Below are 14,818 nucleotides of genomic sequence, written 5' to 3'. Positions count from 1 at the left end.
GAGGGGAAGGAGCCCTTGGAGATTGAGTGGTTAAAAATAGAAGTTAAGGAAGGGAGGAGGGCAGGGGCGATGGTTTTAAGAAGGTGAGAGGGAATGGGGTCCGAGGCGCAGGTGGAGGGGGTGGCACTTGCGAGGAGGGAGGAGATCTCCTCTGAGGAACTGCAGGGAAGGATGGGAAAGTAGGGGAGGGGGTTGTTGGGGGGGAGGGGAGAGGCGGAGGGTGACTTTGGGGAGCTCAGACCTGATCGTGTTGATTTTCGTGAGGAAATAGGTGGCCAGATCATTAGGGGTGAGAGATGGGGGAGGGGAGGAACGGGGGGCCTAAGGAGAGAGTTAAAGGTCCGGAACAATCGGCGGGGTGACGGGCATGGGTGTCGATGAGGGAGGAGAAGAAGCTTTGGCCTGGCGGAGAGAGGGGCAGAGTTAAGGCAGGAAAGGATAAATTTGAAGTGTGTGAGGTCGGCTTGGTGCTTGGACTTTCGCCAGCGGCGCTCAGCAGCTCGAGCATAGGAGCGTAGGAGGCGGACGGAGGAGGTGATCCAGGGCTGTGGGTTAGTGGCGCGAGAGCGGCGTAGGGAAAGGGGGGCGAGAGAGTCGAGATGAGTAGTGAGGGTGGAGTTGAGAGCGGAGACCTGATCGTCGAGAGTGGGAAGAGAGGACAGGGCGGGCAAGGTGAGGCGAGATGCTATTGGAAAGACGGATGGGATCGAGAGAGCGGAGGTCTCTGTGGGGCAGTAGCGAAGATTTGCAGGGGGAGGGAGTGTGAGAGATGAGGCAGGTGAGAAGGTTATGGTCCGAGAGAGGGATTTCAGAGTTGGTGAGTGAGGAGATAGTGCAGCGGTAGGAGATGACAAGATCGAGGGTGTGACCGAGGTCGGTGAGTGGGCGCGGTATGGTGGAGGAGGAGGTCGGCAGAGTCGAGGAGGGATAGCAGGCGGGCGGCAGAGGAGTCGTCGGGTACATCCCGTATGGATGTTGAAGTCTCCAAGGATCAGAGTGGGCAGAGAGAAGGAGAGGAGGAAGGTGAGAAAGGGGTCAAGGTGGTTGAAGAAGTCGGAGGTGGGACCGGGAGGGGCGGTAGATGACGGCGACAAGTAACTGGAGTGGGTGGTAGAGGCGAATGATATGGGCTTCGAAGGAGGGAAGGAGAGGGAGGGGGGAGGAGGGATAGGGCAGAAGCGGCATCGGGGCGAGAGGAGGAAGCCGACGCCTCCTCCCTTACCGGTGAGTCTGGGGGAGTGGGAGAAGGAGAGGCCTCCGCCAGAGAGAGCGGCGGCGGAGACCGTGTCTTCGGAGAGAGCCACGTTTCCGAAAGGGCGAGGAGGAGGAGAGAGCGAGAGAGGAAAAGGTCATGGATGAAAGGTAGCTTGCCTGTAACAGAGCGGGGGTTCCAGAGGCCACACTTGAAAGTAGCTGTGGGTGCAAGGGGAGGAGGGGGGGAGGGGGCGGGGGGAGGGGAGGGTTTGGATGGGAAGGAGGTGGCGGGGCCCTGGACGAGGAGAGGGGGATGAGGGGTGGCGGTGGGACAAGAGGACTGGGATGGGGGGCATGGGTGGGGAAGAGAGAAGGGGAGGGGGTGAAGAGGGGTTTGGTGGGGGGAAGAGTAGGGGGAGGGGGAAGAGGGGTAGCGCTGGTAAAGTGGGGTTCTAGGGCGGGAGAGAGGATGGGGGGAGGAGACAGAGGAGAGAGCGGGAAAGAGCTGAGCGAGAGAGGGGAAGGGGAAGGGGAGGATAGGAAGGGGCGGGAGGGGGTGGGGGGGCGGAGGGACATGGCGAGGCCAGAGAGGTGGTGGCAGCACTGACAACAATAAAACAGTAATAAACGAAATCGGTAATATAGCAACATGATACAATATGATACAATACAGTGGTGCTAATATAGCAACATGATACAGTATGATACAATATCGTCGGTTAATAAAAGGGGTGATGACCAGGGGTCGGGGGTAGACTCGATTAAGGGGCGACCTGATTCAAATTCAAAATCTGACGACAATAAACAATAAAAAGCGAGATCGCAAATATAGCAACATGCTACAGTAAGGCACACTACAATAGTGTTAATAAGCAGGCGATGACCAGGGTCGGGGGACGAGCCGGCCCTACCCGATCAGACTCAAAGTCAAGCGGCCAGCGGCCGAGAGTGTCCCAGAGCTCAGACCAAATAACCTGTGGCGGCGGGGGGGCCCTGAGGTTGTCCGGGGTGGGTGGCGGCCGTAGGCAGCGGCTAAGGCGGTAGCAGGTGCATCCACTTCCTCATGTTTACCAATTACTAAACTGCCCCAAAATAATTTTTGTTTACCCTTGCTGCCTCCATTTCCTCTACTCCAACTTCCTTATTGACTCCCTGCAACCTGACTTCTGTGCACTCCACTAATAATAATAATAATAATGTTGGTATTTGTTAAGCGCTTACTATGTGCCGAGCACTGTTCTAAGCGCTGGGGTAGACACAGGGGAAGCAGGTTGTCCCACGTGGGGCTCACAGTCTTAATCCCCATTTTACAGATGAGGGAACTGAGGCACAGAGAAGTTAAGTTGACTTGCCCACTAAACTGCTCTCTCCCTAGTCACCAATCACCTTACCCAATCTAAACAGAATCTATTCCATCCTAATTTATTTTGACCTCTCAGCTGCCTTTTGACACTGTAGCCCACCCCTTTCTCCTGGGAACCAGTATAAAATCTTATTTTCACTTACAATGCCCTCTCCAAGTTGTCCTTCATTTCCAACTACTCATTTTGTGAATGAAAAAACCTTCGGTCCTATTCTTCCTCCCATCCCAGTAAACTGTGGGGTTCCTTCAAGGCTCAGTTCTGGTTCCATTCTTTGCTTTATTAACAACTAATAATAATAATGTTGGTATTTGTTAAGCGCTTACTATGTGCAGAGCACTGTTCTAAGTGCTGGGGTAGACACAGGGGAATCAGGCTGTCCCACGTGGGGCGCTCAATCTTAAACCCATTTACAGATGAGGTAACTGAGGCACGGAGAAGTTAAGCTGACTTGCCCACAGTCACACAGCTGACAAGTGGCAGAGTGGATTAGAACTCATGACCTCTGACTCCAAAGGCCATGCTCTTTCCACTGATCCACGCTGGTACTAAAGTCTCAGCCGCTTCACTTAATCGATTAAAGAATTCATTGAGGTCTCTATGTCCTTCTGCCTCAGCCCATTAAAGGAATCCCAATCAGGAGGTTTCCTACCTATCTCCTGAATGGCGATTAATAGGGTCTGACGAGCCTGTGTGCAGGCGCTGCCAGTCTCCTTCTACATTCAAGTTCCAATTAGGATCCACAACTGGCCAAGCCACTACTCATGGGTTGCTTGGCTTGCTCATTTTGCCTCCTACAGCTTCAACTACCTTTTCTTTGTCAATAATCTACAGCTGTAGTCCTGATCTCTCTCCCTCTTTGGCAATCTCACATTTGCTCCTGCCTATAGGACATTTCTATCAAAATGTCCCACCATCACCTCAAACTTAACATGTCCAAAACTGTTATCTTTCCTCCCAATCTCTCTGTCTGACCTTTCTATTACCATTGGAAAAAAAAATCCTTTCTCTCAAGCCAGGATGTTAGTTTTTCTATGTTCTGGGGGATTTCTATGAAGGTATTTGGGGATAATATTCAGTCCTGTTTTATATAAGATATGTAGCAAATAGAGGAATGTTACAGTGAAAGAATTCCTTACAATTCCTTACACAACTGACAATGTGACCTTGATTGCTCATGGTAGTTCAAAGTACTACAAACCTGTATTTCAAGTAGCTATAGGGAACTGGTGTCGGGATCCTCATGATTTTCAAGCAGAATTGCTAATCTAAGATTACATGAAACCTAAGAATAGGTATCTAAAATGATTTATGCTAAAAAGTCTAGGTGTTTCTTTCACAAATTTGATTTATTACATGATTGCATTTGGCAAATGTAAAACAATGTAGCAGGGATTTGCTAAGGTCTAGAACATTATTATGTTCTGCTCCAGACAGGAGACATAATTTAATAGCTCATTAATATTTCCCCAAATTTCAATAAGATTAGAGTAATAAAATAGGTCTATATTTCTAAAATGCATTATGGTAATTTAATTTCTTCATTTCTGCTGAACTATGTTTAATGTTGGTATTATTTACTCTCCTAACTCTTTAAGCCATTATATTTAAGATAATGGATAGATGATGCAACTGTGAGTTAGGCAAGAATTACTGTTCCTTTCATTTCCCAAAATTAATTTCAGTTCTACATAGTACAAAGAATAATTTAGATCCAAAGTGTACTTAATTTTCTTCAGAATTATATGGATTAGTTTGTGTGTGTGTGTGTGTGTGTATGGGGGCATATATATGCGCCTGCACCTGCATGCAAGTGCATAAACCTCAGCAGCTGCACTAGTTGCAGTGCGCCTCTTCCAGGCCGGGAGACCCTCTCCTCTTCCTGTGATTTTTCTCCTTCAAGCATTGTGGGGGAGAAGAGTCTGTGGAAGCCAAACTCTCTTCCCCTCTTCAAAGCACTATTGAGAGCTCACCTCCTCCAAGAGGCCTTCCCAGACTTAGCTCTCCCCCTTCTCCCTCTGCTCCCCCTCCACCCTATGTCCCCCACCTCAACACACCCCAACCCTCGCCCCCCCCTCCCAATCTCTCCCCCTCTCCCCCTTCACCTCCCTCAGATGCCCCCTTCCCCTTTCCTCCCTCTCCCCCACCACCCTCTCCTCCTCCCTTTCCCCCACTTCCCCTCCCCTCAGCACTGTCCTCATTTGTATATATGATTTATTACCCTATTTATTCTGTTATTGATTCTATTTATCGTGATAATGTTGTCTTGTTTTGTTCTGTTTGATTTTGCTGTCTGTCTCCCCAGATTAGACTGTGAGCCCATCATTGGGCAGAGATTTTCTCTATCTGTTGCTGAATTGTACATTCCAAGCACTTAGTACAGTGTTCAGCATACAGTAAGTGCGCAAATACTATTGAATGCATGAAGCAGAGTGTTATTCCCTCTCCATAACCACCTATCTCCTTATTTTTCCACTCTCTTCTCCAGGTACAGAAGCAATATGACCTAGTGGAAAGACAGTGTACCAGGGTACAAATTCTAATCCCAACTTCACCACTTGCCAGCCTTGGCAATTGGTGTAACTTCTATGTGAATTAGTTTCCTTCTCTGTGAAATGAGAATTAAAAACCCGTTCTCCCTCCCTCTCAATCAATCAGTGGTATTTATTTAGTGTTCATTATGTGCAGAGCCCTGTTCTAAGTATTTGGGAAAGTAAAATACAACAGAATTAGCAGACACATTCCCTGCCCATACTGAAACCCATGTGAGACAAGAACTGGGTCTGATCTGACTCATTGCACCCCAGTATTTGTAGGTAAGAAATGCTTAAAAAGTATTATTATTAAATATACGCCAGCTTGTAGTCTTCAGTCCTCCCAAGTTTACCCAACTTGTTCTCAACTCTCTTATCTTCACCCCATTGTGGATGGCCTCCTTCTTCAGATCTGCAAAGCTACATCTCTCCTACTTAAAGTTCTCCTAAACTAATACTTAATACAGTGCTCTTCACAGAGTAAACTCTCAATTAATTTCATTTATTGCATACTATCTATTGATCTGCCCTATTTAGTTTCTACGTTCCCTGAAGTTAGGGACCATGTCAGAAAGTAATGAAAGTAGGTTCTCAATAAATACACATTAATGATGATAATAGCAATGTTTTGAAGTTATAGGTAACTTCCAGGGCTGGCTGTCAGTCATTGCTTCCTACAAAGGCTTCTATTAATGGTGGTGCCTGATAGCTACTTTTGTACAGCCAAAGTACCTAGGAAGAATAGCCAAAATATGTATCCTCTTGAAAGGAAAGTCTACTTATCAAGTCCTGGGGAGTTATCCAGAAGTATTCACTCCCTACTCTCTTTTGTGTTGATTTTTTAAAAAAGACATATAATACAAAAATAAGGTTTACATGGAAGTGACTACTTTGTTTTAACACAAAGAATATCACAGGAAAAAAAAATCCTCAAAATAAGTCTGGGTAAGTTTGTAGCCAAACTACAAAAAAAGAGAAAAAGAAAAGAGAAAAAATATTTCAAATGAAAAGGTGCATATAAATGGATGACAGGTAGCTAAGCGAACCTTGATCCTCATCTTCCCTCCCAAGCCCGGTCCGCTCCCAGACTTCTCCATCACCGTGGATGGCACGACCATCCTTCCCGTCCCGCAGGCCCGCAATCTCGGTGTCATCCTTGACTCGTCCCTCTCGTTCACCCCACACATCCTATCCGTTACCAAGACCTGCCGGTTTCACCTCTACAATATCGCCAAGATCCGCCCTTTCCTCTCCACCCAAATGGCTACCTTACTATTACGGGCTCTCGTTATATCCCGGCTAGACTACTGTGTCAGCCTTCTCTCTGACCTCCCTTCCTCCTCTCTCGCCCCGCTCCGGTCTATTCTTCACTCCGCTGCCCGGCTCATCTTCCTGCAGAAACGATCTGGGCATGTCACTCCCCTTCTTAAACAACTCCAGTGGTTGCCTATCGACCTCCGCTCCAAACAAAAACTCCTCACTCTAGGCTTCAAGGCTCTCCATCACCTTGCCCCTTCCTACCTCTCCTCCCTTCTCTCTTTCTACCGCCCACCCCGCACGCTCCGCTCCTCTGCCGCCCACCTCCTCACCGTCCCTCGGTCTCGCCTATCCCGCCGTCGACCCCTGGGTCACGTCCTCCCGCGGTCCTGGAACGCCCTCCCTCCTCACCTCCACCAAACTGATTCTCTTTCCCTCTTCAAAACCCTACTTAAAAATCACCTCCTCCAAGAGGCGTTCCCAGACTGAGCTCCTCTTCCCCCTCTACTCCCTCTGCCATCCCCCCTTTACCTCTCCGCAGCTAAAGCCTCATTTTCCCCTTTTCCCTCTGCTCCTCCACCTCTCCCTTCCCATCCCCACAGCACTGTACTCGTGCGCTCAACTGTATATATTTTCGTTACCCTATTTATTTTGTTAATGAATTGTACATCGCCTCGATTCTATTTAGTTGCCATTGTTTTTACGAGATGTTCTTCCCCTTGACGCTGTTTAGTGCCATTGTTCTTGTCTGTCCGTCTCCCCCGATTAGACTGTAAGCCCGTCAAACGGCAGGGACTGTCTCTATCTGTTGCCGACTTGTTCATCCCAAGCGCTTAGTACAGTGCTCTGCACATAGTAAGCGCTCAATAAATACTATTGAATGAATGAATGAATGAGTCCCAGAAAAACCAGGTCTTTAGTGTCAAAAAAAAACCAAAAATGGAAGAAAATGAAAAAGAGGTGCTTACTATAGTTATTTCCCCAACTTACTATGGTGTCATGAAGATAATAAACACTCAAACAATTAGAAAAGTAGTATTTAAGGGTGTGAACAATGCATATGATATTGAAATGGAGTTCATGCTGAAGCTCATTGGTAAAATTCCCTTGGCCTGGGAGTCAGAAGGTGATGGCTTCTAGTCCTAGTTCCGCCACATGTCTGCTGTGTGACCTTAGGTAAGTCATTTCACTTCTCTGTGCCTGAGTTGCCTCATCTTGGCTCAGTGGAAAGAACACGGGCTTGGGAGTAAGAGGTCAGGGGTTCTAATGCTGGCTCTGCTGCTTGTCAGCTGTGTGACTTTGTCACTTTACTTCTCTGTGCCTCAGTTACCTCATCAGTAAAATGGGGACTAAGACTGTGAGCCCCACTGGGACAACCTGATCACTTTGTAACCACCCCCCCCCAGCGCTTAGAACAGTACTTTGCACATAGTAACCGCTTAACAAATACCATTATTATTATCTGTAAAATGGGGACTAAGATTGTGAGCCCTATGAGGGACAGGGACTATGTCCAACCAGATATGCTTGTATCCACCCCAGCACTTAGTATAGTGCTTTGCACACAGTAAGTGCTTAACAAATACCACAATTATTATTATTATTGATATGAAATTGACTATATAAAAGGAACATAAATGGCCCATTAGTTACCAATATGCAAATCATTATAATTAACAGAAGTAGAGAAACACTGTGGTCTAGTGGAAGTATAGACCTGGAAGCCAGAGGATCTGGATTCTAATCCCAGCTCTGTCAATTGCCTGCTGAGTGATGTTGGGCAAGTCACTTCACTTCTCTATGCCTCAGTTCTGTCATCTGTAAAGTGGGGATAAGACTGTGAGTCCCACACTTGGACTGTATCCAAACTGATTAGCTTGTACCTACCACAGTTTCCTCAACTGCATAATGGGGATTCAATTCCTATTCTCCCTATTACTTAGACTGTGAACACCATGGGGGACCTGATGATCTCTTGTATGCCCAGATCTTAGTAAAGTGCTTCATATAGAGTATTTAACCAGTATCACAATTATTATCATTATAGGTTCTTGTGTTTAATTTACAATTGATTCATTCACTCATCTGCCCATCCAATTTTAAAGTACTCAATCACCTTGCCTCCTCCTACCTCACCTCACTACTCTTCTACTATAACTCAGCCTGCACACTTTACTCCTCTAATGTCAAAACTTCTCACTGTACCTCGATCTCGTCTATCTCACTTCCGATCTTTTGCCTATAAGCTGCCTCTGGCCTGGAATGGCCTCCCTCTTCATATCTGCCCCTCCTTCAAAACCTTATGAAGGCACATCTCCAGAAGACCATCCCTGACTAAGCCCACTTTCCTATTCTCCCACTGTCTTCTGCGTCGTCTTGGTTCCCTCCATTTAGTCATCTACTACCCCAGCCCCACAGCACTTATGTACATAATTTAAGTAATTTTATTCATTTATATTAATGTCTGTCTCCAGCTTATGTGGGCAGTTTATGTGCCTGTTTTATTGTATTCTCCCAAGTGCTTAATATAATAGAGAAGCAGCATGGCTTAGTGGCAAGGGCACAGGTTTGGGAGTCACAGGTCGGGGGTTCTAATTCCAACTCTGCCACTTATCAGCTGTGTGACTTTGGGCAAGTCACTGAACTTCTCTGTGCCTCACCTCATCTCGAAAATTGGGATTAAAGCTGTGGGACAACCTGATTATCTTGTATCTACCCTAGTGCTTAGAACAGTGCTTGGTACATAGTAAGCACTTAACAAATACTATCATTATTACTAAGCAGTGTGACTCAGTGGAAGGAGCATGGGCTTTGGAGTCAGAGGTCATGGGTTCGAATCCCAGCTCGGCCACTTGTCAGCTGTGTGACTGTGGGCAAGTCACTCAACTTCTCTGTGCCTCAGTTACCTCATCTGTAAAATGGGGATTAAGACTGTGAGTCCCACATGGGACAACCTGATTCCCCTGTGTCTACCCCAGTGCTTAGAACAGTACTCTGCACATGGTAAGTGCTTAAAAAATACCAACATTATTATTATTACTCTGCACACAGTAAGCACTCAATAAATATGACTGACTGCCTGACTTACTGCTCTGGTGATCTCCTACATGACTGCTTCACTCCCCTAGGTACTTAAGTGTAAACTGTTATGTGCTGTCCATAATTAATAATTAAGCAATACATAGTTTTTTTTTTTCTTATTTGATGGGGACATAGCTGATAATAAAATGCAGTACATGTTTGGAAATATAATCCCCTTTATATAATGCTCATGAAAAATATTATAACATGTTCTTTCTCTTTTTTTGTCATCCAAAGTGACCAATTAATTCCTATTTGGGTTGCTAAGTCACCAAAACACTGCTAAATGGACAAGGATTCTTCACCAGAGTGAAGCTCCCTATATTTCAAAGGACTTTAGTATAGTTGGGAGAAGACCAGAAATGTATATCCTATAAGCAACAATTTGAGTTTTCTTTGCGCTAATGGAAATGACTCATTCCAAACCATCCCCCCTTTCTAACCCAGTCTACCTTCACCATCTTAAATTATGAGATAATTGGCAAGGTAATAAATCACCTGTTCCTATCAGTACTGCCTTTTCGTATCAAGAATGCCATTAATAATAATATAATAATTATGATGTTTAAGTGCTTACTATGTGCTCAGCACTGTTCTTAGCACTGGGGTAGATACAGGGTAATCAGGTTCTCCCATGTGGGGATCACCCTTTTAATCCCTATTTTACAAATGAGGTAACTGAGGCACAGTTAGAGAAGCAGCGTGGCTCAGTGGAAAGAGCACGGGCTTTGGAGTCAGGGCTCATGAGTTCGAATCCCAGCTCTGCCACTTGTCGGCTGTGTGACTGTGGGCAAGTCACTTAACTTCTCTGTGCCTCAGTTCCCTCATCTGTAAAATGGGGATTAAGACTGTGAGCCACCACGGGACAACCTGATTCCCCTGTGTCTACCCCAGCGCTTAGAACAGTGCTCGGCACATAGTAAGCGCTTAACAGATACCAACATTATTATTATTATTATTATATAAGTGACTTGCCCAAAGTCACACAGCAGACAAGTGGTGGAGGTGGGATTAGAACCCATGACCTCTGACTCCCAAGCCATTGGTCTTTCCACTAAGCCATGCTGCTTCTCTAATGCCAATGCATTAAGGATCTTATTTCATCCACAAGAAAATCAGTGGACCCCTTAATGATCTTTACCACACCAGATAAGGAATGAAAATGAGAGTTAAAACTTTGTCTTTACTGAGTTTTCATTTCACTGAAAAATACTCATGGCCACAAATTATTTTCTGATAACAGAGTAACTAGATCAAATTATGTTAATCTCCCATGATGTTTTTATACCAAATCAGTACAAATTACTGAGAGTGTATGGCATCTACCCAAAAGTTCTGAGGAAGCTTGTTAGGAAACCTAGGAAGAATATAATTTTTGCTAATGAATACTATACCAGATGGTTGGCTGTGACCTAGATGTAACTGCATTTATAAAATGTATTCTATAGGTGGTCATGGGAATTGTTCTATATCTCAGGTAGTAAAATATGTAGTCAAGATTAGAATTAGTGAAGACTTGGAAAAATGGAAACTTTGAGATAAATCAACATGATTTTTGAAAAGGAAATCATATCTCAAAGTAGAATAATTATGACATTAAGGCATACTAACACTGGTGTTGCTATAGCTGTTTTGAGGTTGGATGTAGAGCCTGTGCTTGGGAGTCAGAGGTCATGGGTTCTAATCCCATTTCTGCCACTTGTCAGCTGTGTAACTTTGGGCAAGTCACTTAACTTCTCTGGGTCCAGTTCCCTCATCTGTAAAATGGGGATGAGTTTGTAAGCCCTACTGGGACACCCTGATAACCTTGTATCTCCCAGAGCTTTGAACAGTGCTTTGCACAAAAGTAAGCATTTTACAAATGCCATTAATTATCATTATTATTATGTAGATGCTGTTCCATAAAGATCAATTGTATTTTTGTTGCATTCCCATGTTGCAGATGAGGAAATGGAGGCTGAGGAAATTAAATGACTTTAGATCACCCAAAAGGGTAGATATGTAGCTGAGAGTCGAACATGATTTTCTTGTAAGTACATGATGGGTTTGTGGCTTGTTTTATCTATGACTTTGTTGAAAAATTTCTGGGAACTGTTGTTCTTTGATCCTCCGTTGAAACACTGATTTGTGAGCTGCCATTCTGTCTCTCCTTCTGACTGGTTACCAGATGGCACATGATTGTTGGGCAGATCTGCCAGTTAAATACTCACCACACCTAGGCTGGATCTAATGGTGGCAAAATCTGCCTGTTGATTTCCTCATGCCACTGATAGTGGAGTTGGTGAGGTGAATGAAGGGACAATTTGGGATGTGTATCTTGTGCTTATTTCATCCCCTTCTCTTGTGCCCTCTCATTTCAATTCTTATAGAATGTCCCCTCAAACTGCAAGCCAAGCTTCCTCCTTCCAAACACAAATATCAGGAAATTACTCCCAGTCTATTGACATAATCTGGCACCTGCTGCATCCTGTTTCTCACATCAGCAGAGTGATTCTGAGCCAATTCACATTTTCTCAGGGTCTGGATTTCCAGTGCTAGGAAAATTGGAAGTATATAGGTGGTCTCCAGGGAGTGACCAGATATCTGTTGGCTTTTCCTCTGCTTCCCCTGTGATTGGCCAGTGAATTTGACTGGCTGGCTTCTCCTGCAGTCTTCATCCTTACTGGAGGTAGGGAGGAAAGATATAGGGGATGGCAAGCTTTCTGGAATTCAAGCTTCTAGTCCATGAAATTTGGGGGCAAGTCGGTGGACCATGTTCCCACAGAATTTGGGGTAAATGAGTGGGTTCCGCATCCTGCCTCTTCCCTTAGCTCTACCACTTCTAGTCTAGTAAAGCCAAATCAAGCATTTGGCATGTGTGAAAGGAATAATTGTTTTAAGCTGACTCTAAAACCATCACCAGTCTTTGGGATTTCACTAGACAGCATTTGCTTTCATGAGACCCTCTTGACTCCTGGCCCACATTCTTTCCACCATGCCCCAGCAGCTCTTTAAGGAATGAAAATCTATCTGGATAGACCAGATGAGTTTCCAGGGAACCAGTCAGTCTTTGGTAACATTCCACAGCAAAGACTTTGGAAAAATCCAATACTCATGGGAATTGTCAGAAACATTTTTAAAGGCTACTATATAATGATTGATGATGGTATTCATTAAGCACCTACTTGTGGCAAACAAAACACTGGAGTAGCTACAAGATAATCAGGTTGGGCCCAGTACCTGTCGAACATGGGTCTCACAGAGTGAGTAGGGGATATAAATGGCATTGAATCCCCAATTCATAGATGAGGAAACAGAGGAATTGAGAAATTAAATGACTTGCCCAAGGTCACATATAGTAAGCTCATTATGGCAGGAAAAATATCTGCCAACCTTTTTTATTATACTTTCCCAATCACTTAGTAGGTGCTCAATAAGTATGATTGAATGAAGTGGCAAAGTCAGGACCAAAAACTAGGGGTATAAGTAAATGGTCACTTTTTAGGATTAAAAGGAGCCTTCCATTGAAAGATCCTATGGCCTTTTCATTTAGTCTTTTTAAGGTCTGGGGGGAAAGGTTCAGTGAAATATCCAGTTTTTCTTATGATACTATGCTTCTCCTGATGCTGAAATGCCAGGGTCTTGGAATAAATAGGGAAGAACTCATAAAGCTTAGTAAGTGGGCCAAGAAATTGTAGCTGAATTTCCATATCAGCCAGTGAAAGTTTAAAAAAAAAAAATCACAACTTCTTGATGATGATAGGTTTGAAATTATCAGGCAGGTAGCATGACTTAATGGAAAGAGCATGGGCTCCGCCAGTTGTCTGCTGTGTGACTTTGTATGAATCACTTAACTTCTCTGTGCCTCAGTTCCCATATCTATAAAATGGGAATTAAATCCTACTTCCTCCTACTAAAACTTTGATCCCCATGTCGGATAGTGACTGTGTCCAACATGCTTATCTTGCATTTACATCAGTGCTTAGAACAGTGCCTGAAACTATGTAAGCACCTAATAAATACCACAGGAAAAAAAATCACAGAACTGCTTTTATATTCACTGTATGATAATATGTTTGACACACATATATGAATATCTCTATATTAATATCACTAGCTAATAAAAATATATATGGAAAAATGAATAAAAAACTGTCCATTCAATGAAACACTTTCATTGGAAATTCAGATCTGAAACCTGCTACCTAAACAGCTCTCTGTCAAAAAGTGGTGTATTACACAACGTAGAAATGTAAATCAAAAGACAACAGGGGTAATCAAAGTGCAGTATTAATATAGTACTAAGCACATGACCAAGCTGTATGCTTATAAAAGTGGAGGGTTTTAATCATCCATATGACTGCTAGTTTTTAATTTATCCACATTTACATTTGGCTTCTCAGGCAGTTTCATCAGCATATATGTAATATGTATAGGTTAATCAAAGGCATATTATCAAATGGAAAGGTAAAATCCCCAATAATTAGGTCCTGAAATTGTGAGTTGATCAATACTGGTGTCAGACTTGTTGCAATTCAGCCCCTGAAAGAAGGACATGTCAGGAAGATTAATATTATCAGTTGATGCTTCACAAAGAACAGAAATGTAAAGACAGTGCTCCCAAAGCCAACTTTATTGTCTTGGAATGTGGATATATGTAGGTAAAATTCTGAAAATTTTAATACAATTATTTGGGAGAAGGTAGCAATTCTAATAAACATTTTCAATTAATAAAAAGAATAGCCTCAAAAGACTTCCATCCTACTATTATGCTATTTTCTTCACATATAGTCCTGCTCCCATAACCCTGATGTAAGTTATTTTTATATCAATGTTTCATGTAAGATTGATAGCTCTGGGAAATATGGTACAACTGGGAAACAAAATTAATTTGCATCAGTATTTTCCATATCTTACTATTCCCTAAACTTCATTTCAGCTACAAAGCTCCTAGTTGAAATTCTTCCCAACTATAAAATTTAATGAGCAAATATCATTAAACAGAGCAAGTCCTTAAAAATTAAGGTCAGAAACTTAAAAAGGAGCAAAGGAGATATTTTTAACTAGATGCACTATTTTTACTATTGCTCAATTACCATCCTTTATTTGCTAAGCATATTTGTTTTCTCACTAGGGTGATACTTGATAATGTCCACTAAGAAATTTGGATAAAATTTTCTAAAGGTAAGTTTTTTAAATGTATGAATATGTAGGAAGTATATAATTAATCAACACGCAGGCAAGTATGTTAAAAATTCTGCATATTTTATCTTTATTTTTTGTAGAATGATTTCAATTTTTCAGGGTTAAGTTTGGTTTGCAAAATCCTAATTCAGAATCTGTAAAATAGCTTTGAAGATCTTTCCTAAATGAAACCTAATTTGGAAGCAGCATCTTGGCTGTTACAAGTTA

This window comes from Ornithorhynchus anatinus, chromosome 2 (genome assembly GCF_004115215.2).
Source record: "Ornithorhynchus anatinus isolate Pmale09 chromosome 2, mOrnAna1.pri.v4, whole genome shotgun sequence".
In the NCBI taxonomy this organism is placed as follows: domain Eukaryota; kingdom Metazoa; phylum Chordata; class Mammalia; order Monotremata; family Ornithorhynchidae; genus Ornithorhynchus; species Ornithorhynchus anatinus.
The sequence above is the reverse complement of the archived record's forward strand: the minus strand, read 5'-3'. Positions refer to the sequence as shown.